Genomic DNA, 25411 nt, shown 5'->3' on the forward strand with positions numbered 1-25411 from the left:
TGTGGGTTTTGCAGCCAAGGGCACCAAGGGCTCTACAGGACAAATGGAGTGGCCCTTACCCTATCCTAGAAAAAAAGAGTGAGGTCACCTACTTGGTAGACCTGGGCCCTAGCAGGTCGCCTAAAAGGGTGATACATGCAAACCACCTCAAACTCTATTGTTACAGGGCTGATGTGACCATACCGATGGTTATTGATGAGGATCAGGAGACAGAGTAAACCTCTCGCTGACCTCCTCTCTTACAGCCCCCAAGATGTGTCAGTGGATAGAGTTGTCTAGTCAGACATCCTCTCTGCCCAACAGCAAGCTGATCGTAGACAGGTTCGGCAACAGTATGCCCAGCTCTTTTCCTTGAACCCTGGTCAGGCACCCTGGTGTACCCATGATGTGGACAATGGACACAGCTTTCCTGACAAAACTAAAATCTATCCCCAGTCTGTAAGAAAGTGGCTCTGTATATACTGGATCAAAGTAAGGTACAGTGTGTACAGAGTGCACAGTCCCCAGAGGTTTGGCAGAGGCTAAAATTAGATATAACCTTACTCTCTAAAGTGGTAGCTTGGTTGAGCAGTAAGGCAGTATCAGAGGACAGTGTAAAGCATTTGTTGTACACACTCAGTTAGCAAATGGTCTCACACACTCAAGAACTGAACTCTAGGCCAATTGTTTGTATAAAAATATATGGTTGTTTTATTTTAGAACCAACAAGGTATCAAAATATACTTTCTCAGATTGAGTTACTTTAGTTAAATACTTTCCAAATAGGCAATAGACTTTTTGATTACAATAGTTACAGTTGTTGCAATAGGCAACACAATTTCAAACACAGTGCAACTTTGAGCTCAATAGGAATTTCTAGTTAAATGCAATTAGTTACTTTGTAGATTACTTTTCTAACCACAAGACTGGATCCTAGATTCAGTCCTGGGACATTTCCTGTAAACCGTTAAGTAAAAGTGTTTTGGTTACAGTAGTGATTTTTAAGGAATATTATTGTATTTTAAAAGTTATCACAAAAACGTGTTCACATAGAATAACCAATGTTATCCTACGGGAGGAAATTCACTTAGCAGGTAAGTAATGTTCTCGTTACTTTTTCTTACTCGGTGTTGGATCCTGGATCCAGCACTGGTGTATCTCCTGTAAACAATTGAAAGAATGTGTTTAAGTCATACAGGTGATTTTGAAGGAATATCTGTAGTTTTTGAAAATCGACACAAAAACTTTTTTGGTGAAAACCAGACAATGGATTCCTATGGAAGGAAATTCAAGTTACTGGTAAGTACGGTTAAAATTACTTTGTAGGGTCTGTGCTGGGCTAAAAGATGCAAAAACCACAGTTGATGGACAGAATACAGAACAATGTCATACATTCACCCCAGTACAGAGATCTGGGCCTAAATCCATCGTTTTTTTTCACTCCACGCCACCCCAGTTCAGACATGGCCATATGCAAATCTGTCTGACCCTGTGCCTCATGGGAACAGTCAAGCCCGAACTGCCAAGCCATGCCTTCCCTGGACCGGAAACAAGCTTCCGAGGACTGGTTTCTGGCATTCCAGCCGTCTTCATACCGGTTTTCTTGAATCCAGTGGTGTGGAGTGCATGGGACTCCCGTCTGAGCATACCCATCCCACTCGGGGTGACAAATGCAAAAAACACAGTTGATGGACAGAATGCAGAACAATGTCATACATTCACCCCAGTACAGAGATCTGGGCCTAAATCCATTGTTTTTTTGCACTCCACACCACCCCAGTTCAGACATGGCCATATGCAAATCAGTCTGACCCTGTGCCTCATGGGAACATTCCAGCCTGAACTGCCAAGCCATGCCTTCCCTGGACCGGAAACAAGCTTCCGAGGACCGGTTTCTGGCATTCCAGCCGTCTTCAGCCCGGCTTGCTTGAATCCAGTGGTGTGGAGTGCATGGGACTCAGGTCTGAGCATACCCATCCCACTCGGGGTGACAAATGCAAAAACCACAGTTGATGGACAGAATGCAGAACAATGTCATACATTCACCCCAGTACAGAGATCTGGGCCTAAATCCATCGTTTTTTTGCACTCCACACCAGCCCAGTTCAGACATGGCCATTTGCAAATCAGTCTGACCCTGTGCCTCATGGGAACAGTCCAGCCCGAACTGCCAAGCCATGCCTTCCCTGGACCGGAAACAAGCTTCCGAGGACCGGTTTCAGGCATTCCAGCCGTCTTCAGCCCGGCTTGCTTGAATCCAGTGGTGTGGAGTGCATGGGACTCACGTCTGAGCATACCCATCCCACTCGGGGTGATAAATGCAAAAACCACAGTTGATGGACAGAATGCAGAACAATGTCATACATTCACCCCAGTACAGAGATCTGGGCCTAAATCCATAGTTTTTTTTGCAGCCCTGGGTTCTCTCCTGATAACAGGCGAGTAAATGGGAATTCGTTGTTCAGCTTATTTTAGATGAATACTTTAAAGTTTCAAAACTCCACACTTAGAAGAATTTCCAAGTGAAACAAGTCAATGTTACACTATGGAAGAAAAGTGAGTTGTCGGCTTTTGGGTACAGTTGGTATACACTCAGCAGCACAGGGGCAGCCGGGTGCAGAGGTAGTTAGGCCGAATGTTATCCAATGAGAGGCAGGGGACCTTCGGTTGGTGACTGCTAGCAAGCAGGCCACACGGCTGTGGGAGTTGGGCTCCTGGTCACTTGCTCAGGACAAATGGGAAAGTAGATTAGGACAAAGGTTGCACTTCCAGGGGCACTCGGGCGGCTAGCAGCAGGAGGCTTTTGAGCCGTAGGGCGCTCAATGTTATTCAATGGGGATCTTGGAAAAAGAACAAACACTGCAGACTCGGGGATGGAGATTCTTCAGGAGCAACCAACACTTCAAGGGGTAAGTTGGGATCTTGGAGGATAGGTAGGCACCCAGGAGTTGGGCACAGGAGGCCGTGGGGCGCTGGGTGCAGGGGTGTCTTTTGACATCGGGAAATCTTTCCCTCCGCTGGTCACGGTTGGAGGGGTCCCTGGTTGTGAGGCTGCAGGCGTCATCTGGGTCGTCGAGGAGGGTCCTTGGGCACTGGATTTCATGTCACAATCGCCGGGGAGATGTTCTCAGGGTCTTTGTCCACTCAGGCACAGGACGGGCTCAGCGGGTGCAGAGTGTGCTGGATTTGCGGTTCCTGGCTGGCACCAGGGGTGTTGCTTTTTGAGCAGAACTACTGCTAGTGGGAGTCCCAGTCTTGGGAGAGTCTCAAGGCAGTCAGGTCCTCCGGGGTTTGTGAGGTTGCTGACCACAGAAGGAGCCTGAGTTTCGCAGGAGCAGGTTCAAGGGTCAATAGGCCGGTAGGACAGGGGCCAAGTCAGTTGGTGTCGTCCTCTTGTTAGCAGCTTCACCGCAGGTCTTCGGGTTTCTTGATCTTCTTGCTTGTTTTGAATCAGGATCTGAGGAAGGAAGGTTCAGGGTGCCCCTAAATACTAAATTTAGGGAGCGTTACAGGTAGGGAAAGGGCAGGGACCAATGGGTCACTGACCTGGGGTGAGTACACCCCGTATCCTGCTCCTCTCCTGCAAGAGGGGGGCAGGAGCCTATCTCTGATTGGGCAGGGCTCCCCATCCTCAAGATGGCCAGAACCCGGAGTTGTGCTTCACCTCGCCTCTCCCACCTGAGGGGTGGGGTTGGCAGAGGCTGGCACACCCCCTTTCCTCACTTAGGTTTTCCCGCCTGTCTTCCCACCAGAGTGGGGGTCAGAACCAGTGGGGGTCAGTCGCTGAGTACAGCAAGTGGCCTGCAGAAGCTCACAAAGGCAGTATGCCTTTGAAGCTTCGCCTGCCCATCCTGTGGGAGGAGACCTAGCACCTCGCCCAGGATGTGCATTGTAAGCATGGGCGTAATGTGCGAATTCGTGTTCCGCGAATTCGTGCGAAAGCGAATTCGCGATTCGCATAATCCGCAAATTCGTGCGAATTTTTTTTTTTTGCCAGTTCGCGAGGGTTTTTTACAAGTTTGGGAACGCAAACTTACTTGTGTGGTGGCAGCGGTCGTGACCATGTTGTTTCCACGTGTCCAGCCTGTTCATCGCGGCCACCCTCCGGTTCATCTGTGCCACCCTCTGGTTCATCACTGCCACCCTCTGGTTCACCACTGCCACCCTCTGGTTTATCACTGTCACCCTCTGGTTCATCACTGTCACCCTCTGGTTCACCACTGCCACCCTCTGGTTCATCACTGCCACTCTCTGGTTCACCACTGCCACCCTCTGGTTCATCACAGCACCCTCTGGTTCATCACAGCACCCTCTGGTTCACCACTGCCACCCTCTGGTTAAACACTGCCACCCTCTGGTTCACCACTGTCACCCTCTGGTTCACCACTGCCACCCTCTGGTTCATCACTGTCACCCTCTCATTCATCACTGTCACCCTTATGGTTCACCACTGTCACCCTCTGGTTCATCACTGTCACCCTCTGGTTCACCACTGCCACCCTCTGGTTCACCCCTGCCACCCTCTGGTTCAGCACTGTCACCCTTTGGTTCACCCCTGTCACCCTGTGGTTCACCATTGCCACACTCTGGTTCATCACTGTCACCCTCTCATTCATCACTGTCACCCTTATGGTTCACCACTGTCACCCTCTGGTTCATCACTGTCACCATGTGGTTCACCACTGCCACCCTCTGGTTCACCACTGTCACCCTCTGGTTCACCACTGCCACCCTCTGGTTCATCACTGTCACCCTCTCATTCATCACTGTCACCCTTATGGTTCACCACTGTCACCCTCTGGTTCATCACTGTCACCCTCTGGTTCACCACTGCCACCCTCTGGTTCACCCCTGCCACCCTCTGGTTCAGCACTGCCACCCTCTGGTTCATCACAGCACCCTCTGGTTCACCGCTGTAGATTATGGGGGGAAATCACACCTGCCCAGCCTCAACTGAGATGAATTAATTTGGGGCTGGTTAATGTGTCACTGAGTTTGAGCTTCAAGTCTGGCACCTGCTTCCTTAGCTGTAAGTGCTTCCTGTTGCACTTTAATTTTTTTTACAGGAGCATTGTGCCATGTTATGTTATGTTAGGTGACACTTGTAAAGCGCACTGACACCGGAGGTTTCCTGGCGCTGAAAGACAGAGAAAGTGAGTGTAAGGTCAAAAAGAGGTAGAATTAACCTGAGGAGGGGAAGAGGTGGGTTTTGAGCAATTTCCTGAATTGAAGAAGAGTAAGGCTAGACTTAATGGAGAGAGGGAGGGAGTTCCAGTTAGCGGAGGCTAGATGGGCAAAGAGACGGCCGCCAAATTTCTTGGTTTTGATTTTGGGGGCGGCTAGCAGATGAAGATGAGCAGATCGCAGGTTGCGCGTAGGTCGGTGTGGGGTTTTAAGTGTATTCAGGAAAACGGGACTAGTGCAATGAAGGGCTTTAAACGTGAGACAACCCAGTTTGAAGGCCGCCCTTTGTTCCGTAGGCAGCCAATGAAGTCTGTGGAGCATGGGCTTTGCCGATTGCCACTCAGGAGTTTTATAAATGAGGCGGGCAGCCTGGTTCTGTACTACCTGGAGGCGACGAGACAGGAATTGTGGAAGTCCATAGTACAAGGAATTGGAAAAATCCAATCGGGATAGTACCAGGGAGAGGATGACCCGAACCAGTGCAGCATGAGGCAGTAGACGGCTGACTTTACGAATTTTCCGGAGTTGGTGCATACAGGAGGCGGTCACAGCACCTACTTGAGCTTTGAGGGAGAGCTCGCTATCAATGATCACACCCAAGCTTTTTACAGATTTGGCCTGGACTGGGGGGATCCCAACTCCACAGGACAAAATTGCGGGCCCCAATAGGTAGGGCTAGATCCAGGGAGGAGAAGCTCTGTTTTCCCGGGATTTAATTTGAGTTGGTTGTAATTCATCCACTGTTGAATGTGGATCATGACGGTATGAAAGTTACTGACGGCATTCGGGGAGTTAAGTGGAAAAACAATCTGCAAATCATCAGCGTAATTGTACACTGTGATGTTCCATGACTGAAGAGAGTTGATCAAGGGCCGGAGGTAAAGGTTAAACAGTAGGGACGAGAGGGAGGAACCTTGGGGGACTCCACAAGACGTGGGGGTTTTGTCAGCAGTGTAAGGACCAAGGCGGACAGCCTGTGTTCTTTCAGTCAGGAAGGACTCTGTCCATTTAAGGGCAGACCCCTGGATGCCGGCCTGTTCGACACGGTGGATCAGGATGTTATGGTCCACCGTGTCGAACGCGGCCGACAAATCCAGCAGTACAAGGGATTGAGGAATCCCCGCATCAGCGTTCCTCCTCAGTGTATCCAAAACCGCTAAGATGACAGCCTCGGTAGAATGACCCGGCCGGAAGCCGGCCTGATTAGGCTCGAGATGGCAGGAGGTCTCGATGAAATTTGAGAGGCATCAGGTGACATGGGCTTCTATTAACTTGGAAAAATAGGGTAGAAGGGAGATGGGACGATTATTGGAGGGTGCCAGGGGATCCGCGCCAGGTTTCTTGAGGAGGGGCAATAGGATAGCCTCCTTAAAAGATCTAGGGACAATACCACTGCTGAGGGAGCCATTCAGCAGGGGTAAGATACAATCTGGTAGATTGAGACAGATTGTCCGCAAGACCGAGGGGGGGCAACAGTCTCTCGGGGAGCCCGATTTGACCCGGGACGCGAGTTCCGCTAACGTATTGGAATTAAGAGTGGGGAATTGATTAAAGGATAGTGGATTGTTGGGGGAGGTGTGCAGGGGTTGAGGGGAGGGGAGTATCGAGTCCTTGATTTTCGTAATTTTTTCAATAAAAAAGAGATTGAGGGCGTCGCAGGTCTCTTGAGTAGGGGTCTGAGCTGGAAGGGTTCTGTCGTCTGTAGTCAATTCATTCATAATTTTAAAAACCTCCTTAGTTGTAACTATTCTCTGACCCTGCTTTGAGGGTCAGAGCAGGGTCAGAGAATAGTTGCAAGTAGGCAACTGAACTCTGGAGGGGGCCCTCAGGAAGCACTACAGGGAATGGTTACAAATTAGCTTGAACTTTTGCACCTGCTAAGTGCTTTCAGTTTTGCAAAATTTGTTTTTCTGCAATTTCGCGAGATTCGCGGGGCGCGAATTCGCATGAAATCGAACTCGCAATCTGCGAATTCGTGCAAATTTGTGGATTGTTTTTTTTGCGTCCTCGCTGGGTGTTTTGCGTCTTTGCTGGCTGCTTGCAGCGCAACGACCGCGAAGTTACCCATGCGGTCGTACATGGGCGCGTCCATCTTGTGCGCGTTGTGCATTTCCGGTTCCGGGTGCTAGCTGCATGCTCGCGTTGTGCGCGTGGGACGTTTACGAGTTCGCGGCCATTTTTGCGTGCTCGCGGGGGAAATATCGCGCAAACTTACCCACGCGGTCCTCTATGGGAGCGGCCATCTTGTTTTTCATTCATTGCTATGGTTTTTGGGCATGCTACCTTTCTATCCATCTTACATCTTTGTAATCCTATGTTTTTCTGAACTTTTTTTGCTTATTATCTACCTCTACAATTTCCTACATCAATATTTTGTGTTTTTTTAAAACGTTTTGTTACTTTATTGCCTACTTTATTTCTTTCGCTCTCTCTTATTTTTTTCACACCTATTCTTCTTTCCTTCTTCTTGTGCCCAGGACCATGGCTAAGGGAGCCGACAAGGGAAAGGGGAAGGGCCCAGCACCCCGTACCCGGCTCCCTTGCGGGCGGTTACGTCTAAGCATACCCTGCCACACTTATGGTGCAATTGTTGCTAATTTGTTTCCCCGAGATAATTTGGGATTGTGGTCAAAGAAATCAAATATTTCCAAAAAACAATCATCCATGTTTGTGTTTATTTCATGATCATCAGCACCTCCAAGGGGCAAGACAACAGCACCACCCCAGACTCCGGCGAAACAGAGTGGGCAGGAGGAACGGTCCACTGCAGGCTCTTCTGCTGGCCCCAGTAAGTAGTTCTGTTTCTAAGATAATTATACTTCCCTAACTCAATTTTTTACAAAATAGTCTTTGATCTTCTTGTAGACTGTTTCTACATTCTCATCCTGCCTCTCTACCATCACTCTCTGTGCTACTACTATTTACTATTATTTATGAGTTGGTCTGTGTAGGTAGCTAAGCTTGCCTAGTCGGCAAACGGTGTTAGACAAAACTCTGATCCAGCAATAGCGCTAGAGGCACTCAGTGCAGTCCTCCGGGTTGCCCTTGCTGTCTATTCCAGTCTTCTTAATGTTAGTGCTTTGACAATTTCCAACAACAAAATGTCAATGTCCACCAAGAATAAACTAGTAGTTGTCTTTTTGATTTGATAGTAGCACATACCATACCGCTAGTGTTTCAGGGACTATTCTGCACATACAGAAGTATGGACAAGAGAAATAGGACTTTGTTGATGATAGGTGCAGTTCGACTTTCCACATACCTCAGTCAGAAGTAACTGTGCGGGACTCGGGAGCCCTCACCTTGTTGGAAATTCAAGGCCTCCTGGTGGTGATGGGGAGTAGTTGGTTCTGTCTGTAATTATAAAAATGTTGCACGTTAAAGAGCAAGCATTCATCAGTTGTGCCAAAAAGAGTTGCATGTTATGGCTAAGCATATAAGTTAACACCCACCCCAAAACCGTGACTTCTTTTCAGTCCCAATAATTAAAAATTGTTTAACATTTTCTCTTCCATTATGAGACGAAGTAGGGGGTGGTGTATGGCATCTAAAAATATGACATGTTTTTTTTAGGCGTCACAACCTCTGATGCAGCACTTGCCACCACCAGTGCCTGGGCCAGCAGCGCGGAGGGGTCCACTCAAGCGGCGGCGCCACCAGGAGGAGCTGAGGGGGATGTCTCAGCAGCGGCGGACGGTGGTAGGTTATTATTATACTCCTTACTTATTGACATTTTAGAGTAGGCTCGCAAAGGAGTGTATGATGTACTGTACAGTGGAAAGTACACTACTAAAAGTACACTGTACTGTTAGGAACAGTTACTGATTTAGAACTACATTTTTTTAGCCAATCACGGAGAAGTCAGTCACCCTTGACATAGCAATAGCATTAGCGGCAGTAGTTCTCGAGTAAGCAATGGCCCCCTCTATTTGACTTCAAATCAGCTGGGAAACTTTTATTGTGAAGCCAAGTCATATCAGATGAACTTGAGGGATGTGATGAACGAAAAGGGAAAGAACTTAGGGTCAATGGAAGGACGAGCGAGTCGTAACATTTATGACTAAAGAATGATACGTGTTTTTGAATGCAGGCAGAGGTGGCTGATTGGAAGGAATCAGATGCATGGCTGCTTGAAGCAAGGATGGTTGGAGGAGAAATAAAAAATGACTGCCTGTGTGGGTGAATCATAAAATTCATGTGTGGTGTGCATTGCAATATATTATTTGGGTGAAACTCAAATGCAAGTCAAGACGGTGGTTTACCAAATAAAATGAAAAGGGTGTTATTTGGTTGTTGAGAAAAAGTAAAGTTGTTACAGTTGAGACATTGAGAAGAATGATAGACGTTTACTTTGGAAGCCTGGATGGTATCTTCTTCCTCATACATAGTAGAGGTGTATGTAGAGCAGACGCTCAGTGCATGAAGAGTGTTACTTTGTTCGAACAGCATGTCCGTGCCAGAGTAGCAAAGCAGAGGAAATACAAATACTACAAGTTGGGATTGTTCTGAAACTCTCCCTTGCCTAAAATAACAGTACAGTAGTTTACTTTGCAAGCACAGCATATATTGTGTATGTATTGTATAGTTGACAATTATATCAAGTAAAGTCCCTTCCTCCGGCAATTATGGTTACCACACTCACTCCCTATGTTCATAATTTTCTTTCTGCTGTGTTAATCATGGGTGGACTATCACTGTTGTTCACTCAATCTATCAGAATAAAGCACCTAAAGTCACCCATCACATAAGCAAAGAGATCATGTGATTGGCTGGATACATGATCAGAAATGAATAATCTTCATTTTCCTTTTGTAGTACTGAAGGCCCGGGGGGGCAGTGCGAAATATAAATTACATTGAGCAGTAGCCCTTGATGTAACCAAGTATGGCCAGTGCCACCCCTATACAAAAGTAAGAGATTCCCTATCCCCACCTGCATATACTGCTTAAAGTAATGCATGCAAGTCTGCGTCATCATGGCTTGTGTCTCTTTTTCTTGGGTGCAAGCTGAGTGAGCTGGCATTATGTCGGCTACCACAAGTTCACGTACAAGTAATTTCTTTCGCAAAAGTAGAGAAAGAAAGAAGAATACTGGTGTACTCTCTGACTCTCTGACTATGTGTTGAGTCCATAGTGCTGCCTGGTAGTAGAATCCTTAAAACTCCCACTGTTACAGGCCTACAAACTAAGACGGTACAAAAGGGGGTGGTGATGGACGGAGCATCTGAATCAATCAAACACTCACACCCAGTCAAAAGATCTGGGTTTAATCCATCACCGTTCTTTAGCCCACTATGCCACCCCAGTTCAGACATGGCTATATGCAAATCAGTCTGACCCTGTGCCTCATGGGAATAGTCCAGCCCGAACTGCCAAGCCATGTCTTCCCTGGACCAGAAACAAGCTTCCGAGGACCGGTTTCTGGCATTCCAGCCGTCTTCAGCCCGGCTTGCTTGAATCCAGTGGCAAAGTGAGCAAGGGACTCACGTCTGAGCATACCCTTCCACACTTATGGCGGCCAAAAGCGGTACAAAAGGGGGTGGTGATGGACGGAGCATCTGAATCAATCAAATACTCACACCCAGTGAAAAGATCTGGGTTTAATCCATCACCGTTCTTTAGCCCACTATGCCACCCCAGTTCAGACATGGCTATATGCAAATCAGTCTGACCCTGTGCCTCATGGAAACAGTCCAGCCCGAACTGCCAAGCCATGTCTTCCTTGGACCGGAAACAAGCTTCCGAGGACCGGTTTCTGGCATTCCAGCCGTCTTCAGCCCGGCTTGTTTGAATCCAGTGGCAAAGTGAGCAAGGGACTCACGTCTGAGCATACCCTGCCACACTTAAGGTGGCCAAAAGCGGTACAAAAGGGGGTCATGATGGACGGAGCATCTGAATAAATCAAACACTCACACCCAGTAAAAAGATCTGGGTTTAATCCATCACCGTTCTTTAGCCCACTATGCCACCCCAGTTCAGACATGTTTATATGCAAATCAGTCTGACCCTGTGCCTCATGGGAACAGTCCAACCCGAACTGCCAAGCCATGTCTTCCCTGGACCGGAAACAAGCTTCCGAGGACCGGTTTCTGGCATTCCAGCCGTCTTCAGCCCGGCTTGCTTGAATCCAGTGGCAAAGTGAGCAAGGGACTCACGTCTAAGCATACCCTGCCACACTTATGGCGGCCAAAAGCGGTACCTCTTTGAAGACGGCTGGAATGCCAGAAACCGGTCCTCGGAAGCTTGTTTCCAGTCCAGGGAAGACATGGCTTGGCAGTTCAGGCTGGACTGTTTCCATGAGGCACAGGGTCAGACTGATTTGCATATAGCTATGTCTGAACTGGGGTGGCAGAGTGGGCTAAAGAACGGTGATGGATTAAACTAAGATCATTTGACTGGGTGTGAGTGTTTGATTGATTCAGATGCTCCGTCCATCACTACCCCCTTTTGTACCTCTTTTGGCCGCCATAAGTGTGGCAGGGTATGCTCAGACGTGAGTCCCTTGCTCACTTTGCCACTGGATTCAAGCAAGCTGGGCTGAAGACGGCTGGAATGCCAGAAACCGGTCCTCGGAAGCCTGTTTCCGGTCCAGGGAAGACATGGCTTAGCATTGCGGGCTGGACTGTTCCCATGAGGCACAGGGTCAGACTGATTTGCATATAGCCATGTCTGAACTGGGGTGGCAGAGTGGGCTAAAGAACGGTGATGGATTAAACCCAGATCATTTGACTGGGTGTGAGTGTTTGATTGATTCAGATGCTCCGTCCATCACTACCCCCTTTTGTACCTCTTTTGGCCGCCATAAGTGTGGCAGGGTATGCTCAGACGTGAGTCCCTTGCTCACTTTGCCACTGGATTCAAGCAAGCCGGGCTGAAGATGGCTGGAATGGCAGAAACCGGTCCTCGGAAGCTTGTTTCCGGTCCAGGGAAGACATGGCTTGGCAGTTCGGGCTGGACTGTTCCCATGAGGCACAGGGTCAGACTGATTTGCATATAGCCATGTCTGAACTGGGGTGGCAGAGTGGGCTAAAGAACGGTGATGGATTAAACCCAGATCATTTGACAGGGTGTGAGTGTTTGATTGATTCAGATGCTCCGTCCATCACCACCCCCTTTTGTACCTCTTTTGGCCGCCATAAGTGTGGCAGGGTATGCTCAGACGTGAGTCCCTTGCTCACTTTGCCACTGGATTCAAGCAAGCCGGGCTGAAGACGGCTGGAATGCCAGAAACCGGTCCTCAGAAGCTTGTTTCCGGTCCAGGGAAGACTTGGCTTGGCAGTTCGGGCTGGACTGTTCCCATGAGGCACAGGGTCAGACTGATTTGCATATAGCCATGTCTGAACTGGGGTGGAAGAGTGGGTTAAAGAACGGTGATGGGTTAAACCCAGATCATTTGACTGGGTGTGAGTGTTGATTGATTCAGATGCTCCATCCACCACTTTCGTACCTCTTTTGGCCACCATAAGTGTGGCAGGGTATGCTCAGACGTGTGTCCCTTTCTCACTTTCCCACTGGATTTAAGCAAGCCGGGCTGAAGACGGCTGGAATGCCAGAAACCGGTCCTCAGAAGCTTGTTTCCGGTCCAGGGAAGACATGGCTTGGCAGTTCGGGCTGGACTGGTACCATGAGGCACAGGGTCAGACTGATTTGCATATAGCCATGTCTGAACTGGGGTGGCAGAGTGGGCTAAAGAACGGTGATGAATTAAACCCAGATCATTTGACTGGGTGTGAGTGTTTGATTGATTCAGATGCTCCGTCCATCACCGCCCCCTTTTGTTCCTCTTTTGGCCGCCATAAGTGTGGCAGGGTATGCTCAGACGTGAGTCCCTTGCTCACTTTGCCACTGGATTCAAGCAAGCCGGGCTGAAGACGGCTGGAATGCCAGAAACCGGTCCTCTGAAGCTTGTTTACGGTCAAGGGAAGACATGGCTTGGCAGTTCGGGCTGGACTGTTCCCATGAGGCACAGGGTCAGACTGATTTGCATATAGCCATGTCTGAACTGGGGTGGCAGAGTGGGCTAAAGAACGGTGATGGATTAAACCCAGATCATTTGACTGGGTGTGAGTGTTTGATTGATTCAGATGCTCCGTCCATCACCACCCCCTTTTGTACCTCTTTTGGCCGCCATAAGTGTGGCAGGGTATGCTCAGACGTGAGTCCCTTGCTCACTTTGCCACTGGATTCAAGCAAGCCGGGCTGAAGACGGCTGGAATGCCAGAAACCAGTCCTCGGAAGCTTGTTTCCAGTCCAGGGAAGACATGGCTTGGCAGCTTGGCAGTTCGGGCTGGACTGTTCCCATGAGGCACAGGGTCAGACTGATTTGCATATAGCCATGTCTGAACTGGGGTGGCAGAGTGGGCTAAAGAACGGTGATGGATTAAACCCAGATCATTTGACTGGGTGTGAATGTTTGATTGATTCAGATGCTCCGTCCATCACCACCCCCTTTTTTACAAACTAAGACTGCGGAAAGATACATGCCAAAATGTTATACTGTGCTTGCAAATTGCTAGTCACCAATTCACCCACCTTAGGTAGCTTCTTACCAGTCTACCTCTTGCAAACACAGAAGGCTATTATGACCTGTAGATCGGGAGCCCCCACGGACTCTTGCCCCCCGATTATCCTCCACCATCTCATCGAGGTTGTTAACCCCACAATCAATGCCATTGTCAACGAATCCCTAAGCTCAGGCATTGTTCCCGATGAATGGAAAAAGGCCATTGTCAAGCCCCTTATGAAAAAACAAAACAAATCCCAGACAGACCTATCCAATATGCGCCCAATCTCCTTACTTCCGGCACTAGGCAAAATTACAGAGCAGCTAGTACACGAGGAGTTAAAAGCCTTTGTGGAAAACAATCACATCTTGCACCCTCAGCAATCAGGCTTTCGCCCTGGCCACTCCACTGAAACTGCATTAATCGAGCTATCGGACTCCATCAAGTTCCTGCAGGATGAGGGGAGACAAGCTGTACTCATCCTGCTCGACCTAACCGCAGCATTCGACACCATCTCACATGCCATTCTCATTAACAGAATGCGCGAGATTGGTGTAACGGGCACAGCATTAACATGGATAACATCATTCCTATCTAACAGATTTCAAACAGTCTCATTAGGCCCCTTCTTCTCCGGCGAAAGACCCACCTTATCAGGAGTGCCTCAGGGGTCCATACTCAGTCCACTCCTTTTTAATATCTATATGGCCCCCCTTCTCACAGTGATTGAATCCCACGGAATCCTCGTAACATCTTATGCTGACGACACTCAGCTTGTCGTCACCATAGATAAAAAATGCACTGATGCCGCCCTCAGACTTCAAAACTGCCTCTCTCAAGTCTTTTCTTGGCTCAATAATAACCATCTTAAGTGCAACAGTGCCAAAACGGAAATTATACCCTTAGGTAAAGACATCCTCTTCTCCCCAAAAGATTGGTGGCCTCAAAACTCTGAAGCCCCGCCGAGTGCGGTTTCCTCGGCCCGTAATCTGGATGTTCAATTTGATTTGTCCCTCAGTTTTGACGACCATGTGCGCATCACTGCGGGATGCTGTTTCAGTCTCATTAGACAGTTGAAGAAATTCTTTGACTTTCTACCCATTTCAGCCAGGAAATCTGTCGCGGTGGCCTTAATCCAATCCCGGCTAGATTACTGTAATGGCCTTATGGCAGGAGTAAAGAAGTCCACTCTTAAGAAATTGCAAAGCGTTCAACACGCGGTGGCCAGGCTCGTTCTCAAACTCCCAAGAAGGTCCTTGGCCTCAGCAGCCCTTAACACCCTTCACTGGCTGCCCCTCCACAAAAGAATACTCTTTAAACTCCTCGTCACGGTTTTCAAAGCCACCAGGAATACAGGCCCTCTCTACCTCTCTAAGCGCTTCTTGCATTACACCCCATCGCGCCATTTGAGGTCATCAGGAGCCAACCTGGTCACTGTTCCTAGAATTAAGTTAAAAACGAAGGGAGGAAAAACTTTTTCATTTCTAGCAGCAAAGGCATGAAACAGCCTCCCCTTCAACCTCAGGCACGCCCCTACAGAAAGCCTTTTTAGGAAACTCCTGAAGACCTGGATATTCCCACAGCCCGACTCATTAGTTCTCGCAGCCATCTGATCCATGCCTCTCCGAGCTGGTTCTTCTGCATGCTCAGCGCCAAGATGCTCCTTCCGGAGCGATAGTTGCGCTATATAAACCCCTAAAATATCAAATATCAAATAGTGTTACTGTCAGACAACTTTCTGTTGAATTATTTTGTTTTATTGTTAAAGAGTATTGATTACATTATTTTTCTTTCTTTCTTCATATAGATGCTCCCAAAAAGCTCACCAGAGGGGAGATGGCTGTCCGGGCCAGGGCCCGTAAGATGGAGGCCATTGCTGTGGAATATCTCCGGCTGTGGGCTCGGGAACAGGAGGAGGGGGTGTCAACAACCTCCTCTAGTGCCCCCGGGGCCACCGGCCAGCAGCCTCCATCCAAACTGCGCCATAACCCGACGATCTCCCGCCACCGCCGCACAGCAGCCAAAACAACTGCTGCCCCCCCCCCAGAGCCTGGATGACACGCCTGCGCCGCCTGCGAAAGCGAGTGGACTGCCTGGAGCGCTTGGCAGAGAAACAACAGCGCCAGCTCCGGGAGCTCCGCAAAGAGCTGCGGGACCACCTGGCCACAGGACACCGCCGGAAGTGACTGTCCCTTGCCCCTTTTTTAAAGACTGTTGGGGGTTGGGAATTGGGCGTTGGGATAAGGGATTTGAATGACATTTGACATTGGAAAAAGAATGGAGGCAGCACCAAGTATGAAGTAAACCAGGACCACGTTGTATCAAAAATATATTTTCTTTTATTCTTTCATTTTTAAGACAGCCAACGCGTTTCGCTCTCCAACCATGGGAGCTTCGTCAGGGCTGAAAACAACACAGAAATGATACACCAATATTAATAACACATACTGACATTACATTTACAATAAAAGACAAACACAGTTAAAAATACATAAAGTCGAACTTCTGTTAAACGAGATGGCAACACTTAAAAGGGCCGCAATATCAATCCTACGTATTGAGGGAAATCTTGCTTTTAAATCTAAATATATAAACACAAAAGTGGTGCAACATAATGACTGTGCAAAGCATTGACAGAACCGAATACGACCAAGATATAAGGTGCTTGAAGTCAAAAAAGTGAATAGGGATGAAAAAGTAGTAAAGTAAAGCCAAAGTATACAGAAATAGGGAGAGGGGGGGGGAAAGGAGAGAAACAAGGGGGGGTTCGACCCCTAAGAGAACCTAGACCGAAAGGTTACCCAATGTGAAAAGTATGTACATACACCTACAAACAGGTGACTGGGCCAAGGTTGACACTTATACACAAGATAATGATGATCTCACCAAAGATGTTAGTCGATCTTGAAGTGACGCAATGGCGCAGATGAAACAGTTTGACCAATAAAATAATATGGATGCTGCAAGTGAGAAAGAGGTTTATGAGTGGTTTTTGAATTATCCTGAGATCAACCCCTAATAAGTATGTCAAGGCGTCCAAACTCCTTACCCGATATCAAAATTCCGATATCCGGATATAATTATACACACGTCAGGGGCCTTTGGGTAAATGACACGATTAACCAAGGGGGTAATATTTCCACTGTATCGAAAGAAAAAAAGGGGTTTGAATAAATATATGCGAGGTCAGAATTCGTTAAAATTATCGTCCAAGTCCAGATTATCAGTACGTCGTAAATACGAAAAATTATACCAAAAAGGCTAATCACAGAGACAATATTCTTTTATATACATGGTGAAGGGGGAATTCTGATTCTTCACAAATCGCTATTACCAAAATACTCACAAAAATAATAATGTGAACTCAGCGTCCAATGTTAGGCACGTGCGCAGACCTTAATAAGCTGCTACCACAATTGCTGTAATGAAAAGATAAAGAAAAAGAAAAAGGGGGGGGTTTTATATAAACAGACATGTAGATTACGCCCCCACGCAGTAATTTTCATTAATTTACGACATTGGTTCACAAGCGATTAGTCACTGCTAGTCAAAATGATAAATACTACAGAGGTTGGTCCTGTTGCAATCATATATCGACCAAGTGTCATTATGAGTAAAAATAAGTTCAAGAAAAATAACTGTCAAACAACAGAACGTGTGCAAAAACGGATTACCACATATGCATACCTGTGGAGAAAATGCTGTCACAGTCATTTAAGAAACCTGGCGCAGGCTTAAACAATTAATCTTAGAAAAGGAAGTCTCACGTAATAGCCTGTATTTCATCTCTGTGTCCCCAAAGCGGGAGCGTACCAGTGTCAGTAAGCATTCTATTCCCCCAAGATAGAAACTCGCATACAAAGCGCATCCGGACCGTCGGTGAAATATCTGCAGCCTGATTGCATTCACAAAATGACCGTAAGAATGGTATTACCGGTTAGAGAAAACGAAGCGTTTTAAGCCCGCCACCTGTGACTAGGGATTTAATAAAAAAGCAACTTCGCAAAATCGGAGCGCTTTAACACCGCTACCCATACCATAGAAATTGACAAAAGGCAGTGCCAGGTAGTGCCGGGGCATATGGTCCGTATAGCGCACGCTTACCTCTAGGCTTCCTCTTACTGCAGTGTCCCCATGACGGATTCGGTCGAGAAAGATTGGACCTGGTCGGGTGCGTTTTTAAGCGTACCGCGTACAGATCACATGATGTATAATTGCATGCACCTGGACTTGTGTGGGCAGAAAGAGAGAGAAGCCCCGTGACTACAGAACCCGACGGAGAGCTAGACAAGGGACTACACGGTGTCAGAATGGGGCGGCCATGATGGACTGCCCAAGGAGTTTCGTCAACCTCAAGGAACAGACCTATAGTTCAAAGGGCTGCACTTGACCCGGAGCGAAAGACAGACCAAAATAAAAAGAGTATATATATATATAACAAGTCAGGATATACTACCAGAGCCCTTAATGAGTAAGAAAAAATTAATTGGAAAATTAAGTCAAATAATAAATAAATACTAATTCAGCCATACTTGACTCATCCCAATTGAAAGTATGAGTAATCACAGGTTATTGAGAGTCGATTGAAGAAGAAAAGAGCCCCAATCACCTTAAAAGTACCAAGTGCAGGCACAAAGAATAACAAACCGTAAACACAGCAAAGCATGACCATGTCTAAATAGGCATTGCAAAAATACAATCAGCAACAAAACAACAAATGCGAAGTTGAAAACAAATTATCGCAAATCATAAGGACCAATGATATTGGTCATACTGGAATACAGTCATCACCTAAATGCATAAGTCAAGGTCATGGGAACACAAAGCATAAAAATTAGTATAGAATTCAGAAATAAATCAACACAGGGGCAATGGGTCAAAGATATGTCAAGGAAATGCCACTAAGGGGATAGCTCGATATTATACTATAAAAAATAGTGCATTTCATTGTCAGAATTGTGTCCCTGATTGATGGCTCGAAGGCGACATATCCATTTGGCTTCCTCTCTTCTTAGGGTAAGCTCCCTATTGCCACCTCTTTTGTTAGGCGGAATGTGTTGAATTGCGTGGAACCAGAATGTGTTATCATGAGCATGTTCCAAGTTGTAATGCTCCATTATCGGATGTCTACTGTCCCTATTGATGATTGCCCTGCGATGTTCTTGGATTCTCAGTTTAAGTGGTCGTATACTGCTGCCTACATATATAAGACCACAGGGACATCCTAGGACATAGACTGTGTAGGTGGTGTTGCAATTACAAAAGTGGGTGATCCTAAATTGACGCTCATTGTTGTATGAGAAGGTAGTAGTCTTATTTTTGCCCATCTCACAGACATTGCAGGTTCCACATATAAAGAAGCCTGAGGGTTTAGGTGCTAGCCAGTTGACATTGGTTGGGATTAGGGAGGGGGGTGAGTTGGGTTAGTTTATTTTTGTTAGGGAAAATATATTCATTTATTTTACATACTTAAAGATAGTATACGCGTTCATATTATTTTGTGTGGTGGTGGGCGGGTGTTACTGTACGTTTGGTTTTGTCAAACTTACTACCAGAATGGATTATCTAAACGTCCAAAAAAAGTACAAAAGTGCCAGTAACAGTGTTAGTGAATTCAATTGCCCTACTAGTACTTTACTAGTACTACTGTCAGTCTCTCCTCTCCTACGAGTCCTAGCCCATTATTCTACCCCCCCAAAATGCTTATATTACCTGTGGTTCGTGTTTGAGAATAGGGCTAGGTAGGCACAGGGCTGGCTGCATGGCAAATGGCGAAAGCTTTGGTGTTGACTTGAATCCTGGACGGATGGAATATCATTGTTGTGCTGGTAGTAGTAGTGGTACACACTGGCAGTAGCAGCATATGAAAAAAAAGGAAATTAAACATTGACTGGCCTGAGCGTAGCATTAGAAACAGTACAATACAGAGAGTACGGTAGAGAGCATTGCCATAAATTGTAGCCTAAGCAGTGGTAAAGTAATAGAAATATAAGTAGTAGTTGCGTGGAGTATGACTACTATAAGAAATAGCATTAAGCCAAAGGACACAGCAACGTAAGCATTAAGCATTTGATTTGTCGCGTAGGAGGAGGATGTTGTTGATGATCAATCCACGATTGCGCACATGAAATTCTGATTGGAATGATTTCTCGGTTGCTTTGACCTTATCCTCCCAAGCAAGTGTGTGGAATTTATTGTTGTCAGTCACACCTCAATGAAAAACCACACAGCCCGGGGGAAGAGGGTTAGGGTTTGCAAATTGGATGGGAATGGGGGTTTTCGGGAAAGTTTGGTAGAGAGGAAAAAAACACAGCATGGACAAACAACAAATGAGGAGAAACAAATCTTTGGATTCGAAGATATTGATAAATCTTCTAAGGTACATAAAGGAAGTGCACTACTGCATGCATGAATTTGTTTGCTAAATGAATGGTTAGGTTACTGAAAAGTAGTACTACTACTTACTGCAACTTACTAGTAACTACGAAGAAACAAGTTGACAGTACAGGGCTGCAGTAACTAATTATGCAATTTCACTTGCCTCTCTGCCCTCAGAGAGAATAAAGAGTAGACTTATTATTAGAACATTAAATTAGTTTAAAAAAAAGCAAAGACATATATCAAATAGCTGGAGGGATGAATTTGAAGCAGAGATCAAACCAACGCACAGAGTCACACTCGTAGAAGTAAGTTCAAGTTCACAACAATAACATTTAAAAGATAAGGAGAATTTAAGAGGTTACTGTAACTGTATGTTGTAGTTGTCCTGTTGAATTTGTGAAGTTGATGCATCCCGCCATTCCTCTTATTCGCGGTACTCCTTCATTCCATCTGATGCTCTGTCGATCAATCTTGGTGACCAGACACACTGTCCACTGCCTGCCGATTGCGGAATTGCAGATCGCTAATGGTAAGCCTGAGTAGTACGTCGTTTGTTCCATGGCACAGGGTAAAAGCCGGCCTGTAATTGTTGATGGAAAAACAAGAAGTGATAAAAACACCACGGCTGTGTAGTGCAAAAATAACACTCTCACTTTCAGAGTTGACAGTATCACTCCCAAAAATCCAGAACACCCCACATTACCTTCCCAAAAACGTGCAATACTGCTACCTCGCAGAGGCCTAAGTTCAAATCGTGCCAAAACGCACTCAGAAAGTAGCCCCAAAACCCCCCTTTCCCACCATGGATTTTCTTCAAACCACTTGCCACCAAAATTAGACATTCCCACGAGTGCTCCAAGACCCGGCCAGAACCCAGTCGCAAAAATCTAGAACACCCCCAAACACATGCAATACTGCAGTGCTAACCCTAACGAGCCCTAAGTTAAAAATAGTGCCAACCGCTTTCTGCAACTAGGCCAAATCCCCCTTTTCCCACCATGGATTTTCTTCAAACCACTTGCAACCAAAATTAGGCATGCCCAGCAGTGCTCCAGGACCCCCCAACCCCCCCACAAACACCAGGAACCCCCCAAGCAGGCCCCCGAAAACACGAAAGTGAGCGAAAACTCTGCAAAGTGAAAAACTTTTTCACCATGGATTTTCTCCAAAACACTTTTATCCGGTATTAGACCTTCCCAGCAATGCCCCCAGACCCGTCAACCCAGGCGGAAACAAGTTTAACACCCCCAAACAGCCAAAAAGCAAAAGCGCAAAAAGTGAGACTTGGAATAATTTAGCCCTCGATCCCAAATCACTCCGTGCGCGCTCTGCAGCTAGGCCCTAACTCCCCTTTGCCACCATGGATTTTCTCCAAACCACTTGCAATCAAAAGTATCCATACCCAGCGTTGCCCCAAGACCCCAAAACCCCCCACAAACACCGGGAACCCCCCCAAGCAGGCCCCCGAAAACACGAAAGTGAGCAAAAAACTCAGTAAAGTGAAAAACCTTTCCACCATGGATTTTCTCCAAAACACTCTTATCTGGTATTAGACCTTCCCAGCAATGCCCCCAGACCCCTGCAGCCACCTGCAAAAAAGCAGAACACCCCCAAACAGGCAAAAAGCAAAAATGGGCCTACTTGCAATTCAGTCCAAATACGCTCTGCAGCTAGGCCCTAACTCCCCTTTTCCACCATGGATTTTCTGAAAAACAAATGCAATCAAAATTAGACTGTGCCAGCAGTGCTCCCAGACCACAAAACCCACCCCCAATAACTTAGAAGCCCCCCAAACAGACCCCAAAAACAGGCAAGTGAGCAAAAACGGAAAAACTTCTTCACCATGGATTTGGTCCAAAACACTTGATTCCGATATTAGACCTTCCGAGCTATGCCCCCAGACCCCTGCAGCCACCCGCAAAAAAGCAGAACACCCCTAAACAGGCTAAAAGCAAAAATGCATAAACTCATACTTAGAAAATTTTCAGCTAACCAGTCAACATCACTCCAAACGCGCTCTGCAGCTAGGCCCTAACTCCTCTTTCCCACCATGGATTTTCTTCAAATCACTTGCAATCAAAATTATGCAAACCAGCAGTGCTCCCAGACCCTCCCGCACAAATCTAGAACACCCCCAAGCAGCCCCCCATAAAACATGCAATACTGGTATATTTAAAACATGGCAAATTGCGCTGTTCACAAAACATTGCTGTTTTCAGCACTTCCACTACTTCGATCCTCTTGAAACTTACCTGGACAGTCACTTGTTCCAGCGATTCACAAGAATCTCAGCAAGGCAGAACAAAATCGAACCACTGCGCTCTTTGAAGAAGAAGAAGAAGGTCTACGGCTAGTTTTCATTTAGTTTTCACCCAAACACACGCGCCCGCAAAACACCCAAAAAGGCCAAAATTCTGACAATTCTCGACCAAAGAACACCAAACCCCCCTAAAACCTTGCCGACATCATTATGAACGAGCCTGCATCAGGCCCTGAGCCCTAGAATCTTCGTGAACCATACCAACTTAAACCCCAAAACCCTAGTAAATCGCACTGAACCCTAAATCCTAGATATGCTTTGTCTGTCTGTGTCAAAGAGCCTAGGTATGCTACATCAGGAGGATGCTTCACTCAGTGGTGCCTGCCTTGACCGTCTGCATGGCCCTGCCGCAAACATGGGCAAAAAAGCCGTTCCGCTCAAGATTTTGCGATTTTTCCGTAATTTCGCAAGATTTGCGAATTACCGAAAAACAGCAAATTTTGCAAACATAACGGATGTTTGGCCCAAGCTTGAGACAGTGCCATGCAGAGGGTCAAGGCAGGCACCACTGAGTGAAGCAACCTGATGTAGCATACCTAGGCTCTTTGTCAGACAGACACATCATATCTAATTGTATGCAGCAAGCCACATAGCCCTAATTTTACATGAACTGCTGTCTGGTCTGGAGTGGACTCTGCCTGGCATAACAACAACAGTACACTGCCTCGCCCTCACCCACTACATACCACGAATAGACAGACATGTAGTTCTGCTGTAGTAGTTGTTGTAGACTGGTTTACCTGTTTGCCACTCACAAATTGGCCATAGTTGTTCCGTAAACCGACGCTGATGATCCATCCATCCCAGTGAGTGACTGTAAAGAAAAAAGATATATTATTTAATCAATCATCATGGTATATTGGAAAGTGAGTCCGCTCTAAGGACATTTTGCATATTGTGAAATGCAACATAGTGGCCCCTGAATTTGAAGTACAATTTTAATTAAACAAGGTAAAAATAACAGAGTAGTTGACATGAGTTACAATTACTGTGTAAAAGATTAAATAATAACTAAGACAAGACATATGATTCATCATTTCATGCACAAAAAACAAACAGCAATTGGTTTCATCAGAGCCAGACAGCCTTTGCTGTCCACTGCATGCCATCTTCTCAATTATTCATTACCTGTTCTACTTTTTGTCCGCATCTTCTTCGGAAAGTGAGGGCCCACAGGGCAGCCTCTCCTGTCATTATCAGAAGTAACTCAATCAGCAAGCATGTAGTCAGTCAGTAATTTCAGTCCCACTTGAGGGGACTTGTCGTAATCCATCCATCTGCCTTGAGGGAAATGGATAGGGGGAGTCTGGAGGAGGAGTATAGAGGAGCATGATTGAGTTATTAACTTGTGAACCTCAGGACTTGCGACTGCGGCACCTTCAAATCAATAAGGAATATAAGATGAAGACAGTGCTGCTTATGGACTTGTTGTGATTAGGTGATTAGAGTTTTGTTGTGGTAAAAGTTGCAAAACAAAGAAAGACACACAGGAATAAAAGTGAATAAGGATAAAAAAAGGAAGTCATTTTTAGGCCTCGGTGTCAGGGAAGTAGAGCTCATCCTCAAACTCCATGAATTGAGACGGGAGTAGGTCAGGTAACAGAGAAGAACTGCCGTCACCTAAGTCGGTTTCCTCTTCTTCCTGCGTGCATTCACGTACATTGTAATCTGGCAGTATGAAGTGCTGATTCAGCTTGATCAGTGTTAACCTCTCCACATTTTTGGCAGAGAGGCGGGTCCTTTTTGAAGTTACAATGGCACCAGCAGCACTGAAAACACGTTCAGAAGACATGCTTGCGAGTGGGCAAGACAAATAATTTAGAGCCAGGTTGGTGTTCAGTGGCCAAAAAGGCATTTTCCTGTACCAATCCAGCAATGGGTTCTTATTAACAAAGACCTCTGTTGGGTGATCCAGATAGGCCTGCACCATCGACTCAAGGTACTCCACGGTTGCTCCACTTTGCGTACCATCTGTGGCCTTTGCAGCACTGGAACGAGCAAACCCTTGATGAGTTAGCCAATCAGCTTCCGACAATATTATGGCTGGGCCTGGTGCAGGTGAGGATGATGATACGGTTGCTGCTGGTGTCGTTAATGGCTGTGAGTGAAACGTGACTTCCTTCGCCCACAGATTCAGAAGTGGAACTTGACGCCGGATGGCCTGTTTATTCAGTTGGACTTCTGCCGGCTCCTTGAATTTTCTGCCGATCTTTTTCGAACCGAGTGGCTGACACAGCTAGCCAATGTTTGTACTTTGAAACATCTGCTTCATCAAAAGGAATTAATGCTTTGCTGGCCACTGCCTTTTTGTACCGTGGATCCAGAATAGTGGCACAAATGTAATGTTGTTCTGTACGTATGTTTTTAAGCCTTTCATTGTCAACTAGGCGCCTTAATAAACTCTCCGCCAGATTATATGCGTCTTGCTTTTCACCATCATCTCTGAGCGTTGAAGACACCGCCTTCAGTTGGTGCTCTAGTATGACCAACAATGGGATAGCTTTGCCCAAAGAACAGTCCTCCCTGCTGACTTCACGCGTGAAGAACTCAAAAGGACGAAGCATGTCTGTCAGGCTTTTAACTAGCTTCCATTCCTCCAACTCTAGCCTCATGTCTTTCATAGTAGAACCTAGTTGAAAGACATACTCATTGATCAAAACACTAAAGTACCTCTAGTCAGACCTATATGATTTCATCCAGTGATTAAATCACAGCATGTTTCACAGAGGATGCAGTATATGTGAAAAAGACTTTTAATTTATTTAAACATGTTATTTTTATTTTTTATTAATTTTTTCATTTGTTCTGTTTTTCTCATATTTAGTACATATTCATTTATTTGTATAAAAAGATGTTATCAACACTTTATATAAACCAATCTATGTGATACATATTTTGACAAGGAACTTTTCAAGAGAAAGAACCCCATAAAATCACCATAAATTCATACCATTCATTCCATCATACATACTACTTCACTCACTACCCAACCTATAACAAAACTAGACTGACATGTGAAACATAAATCAATAGACATACAAAAA

The sequence above is a fragment of the Lissotriton vulgaris genome, chromosome 5 (genome assembly GCF_964263255.1).
Source record: "Lissotriton vulgaris chromosome 5, aLisVul1.2, whole genome shotgun sequence".
NCBI classification, from domain to species: domain Eukaryota; kingdom Metazoa; phylum Chordata; class Amphibia; order Caudata; family Salamandridae; genus Lissotriton; species Lissotriton vulgaris.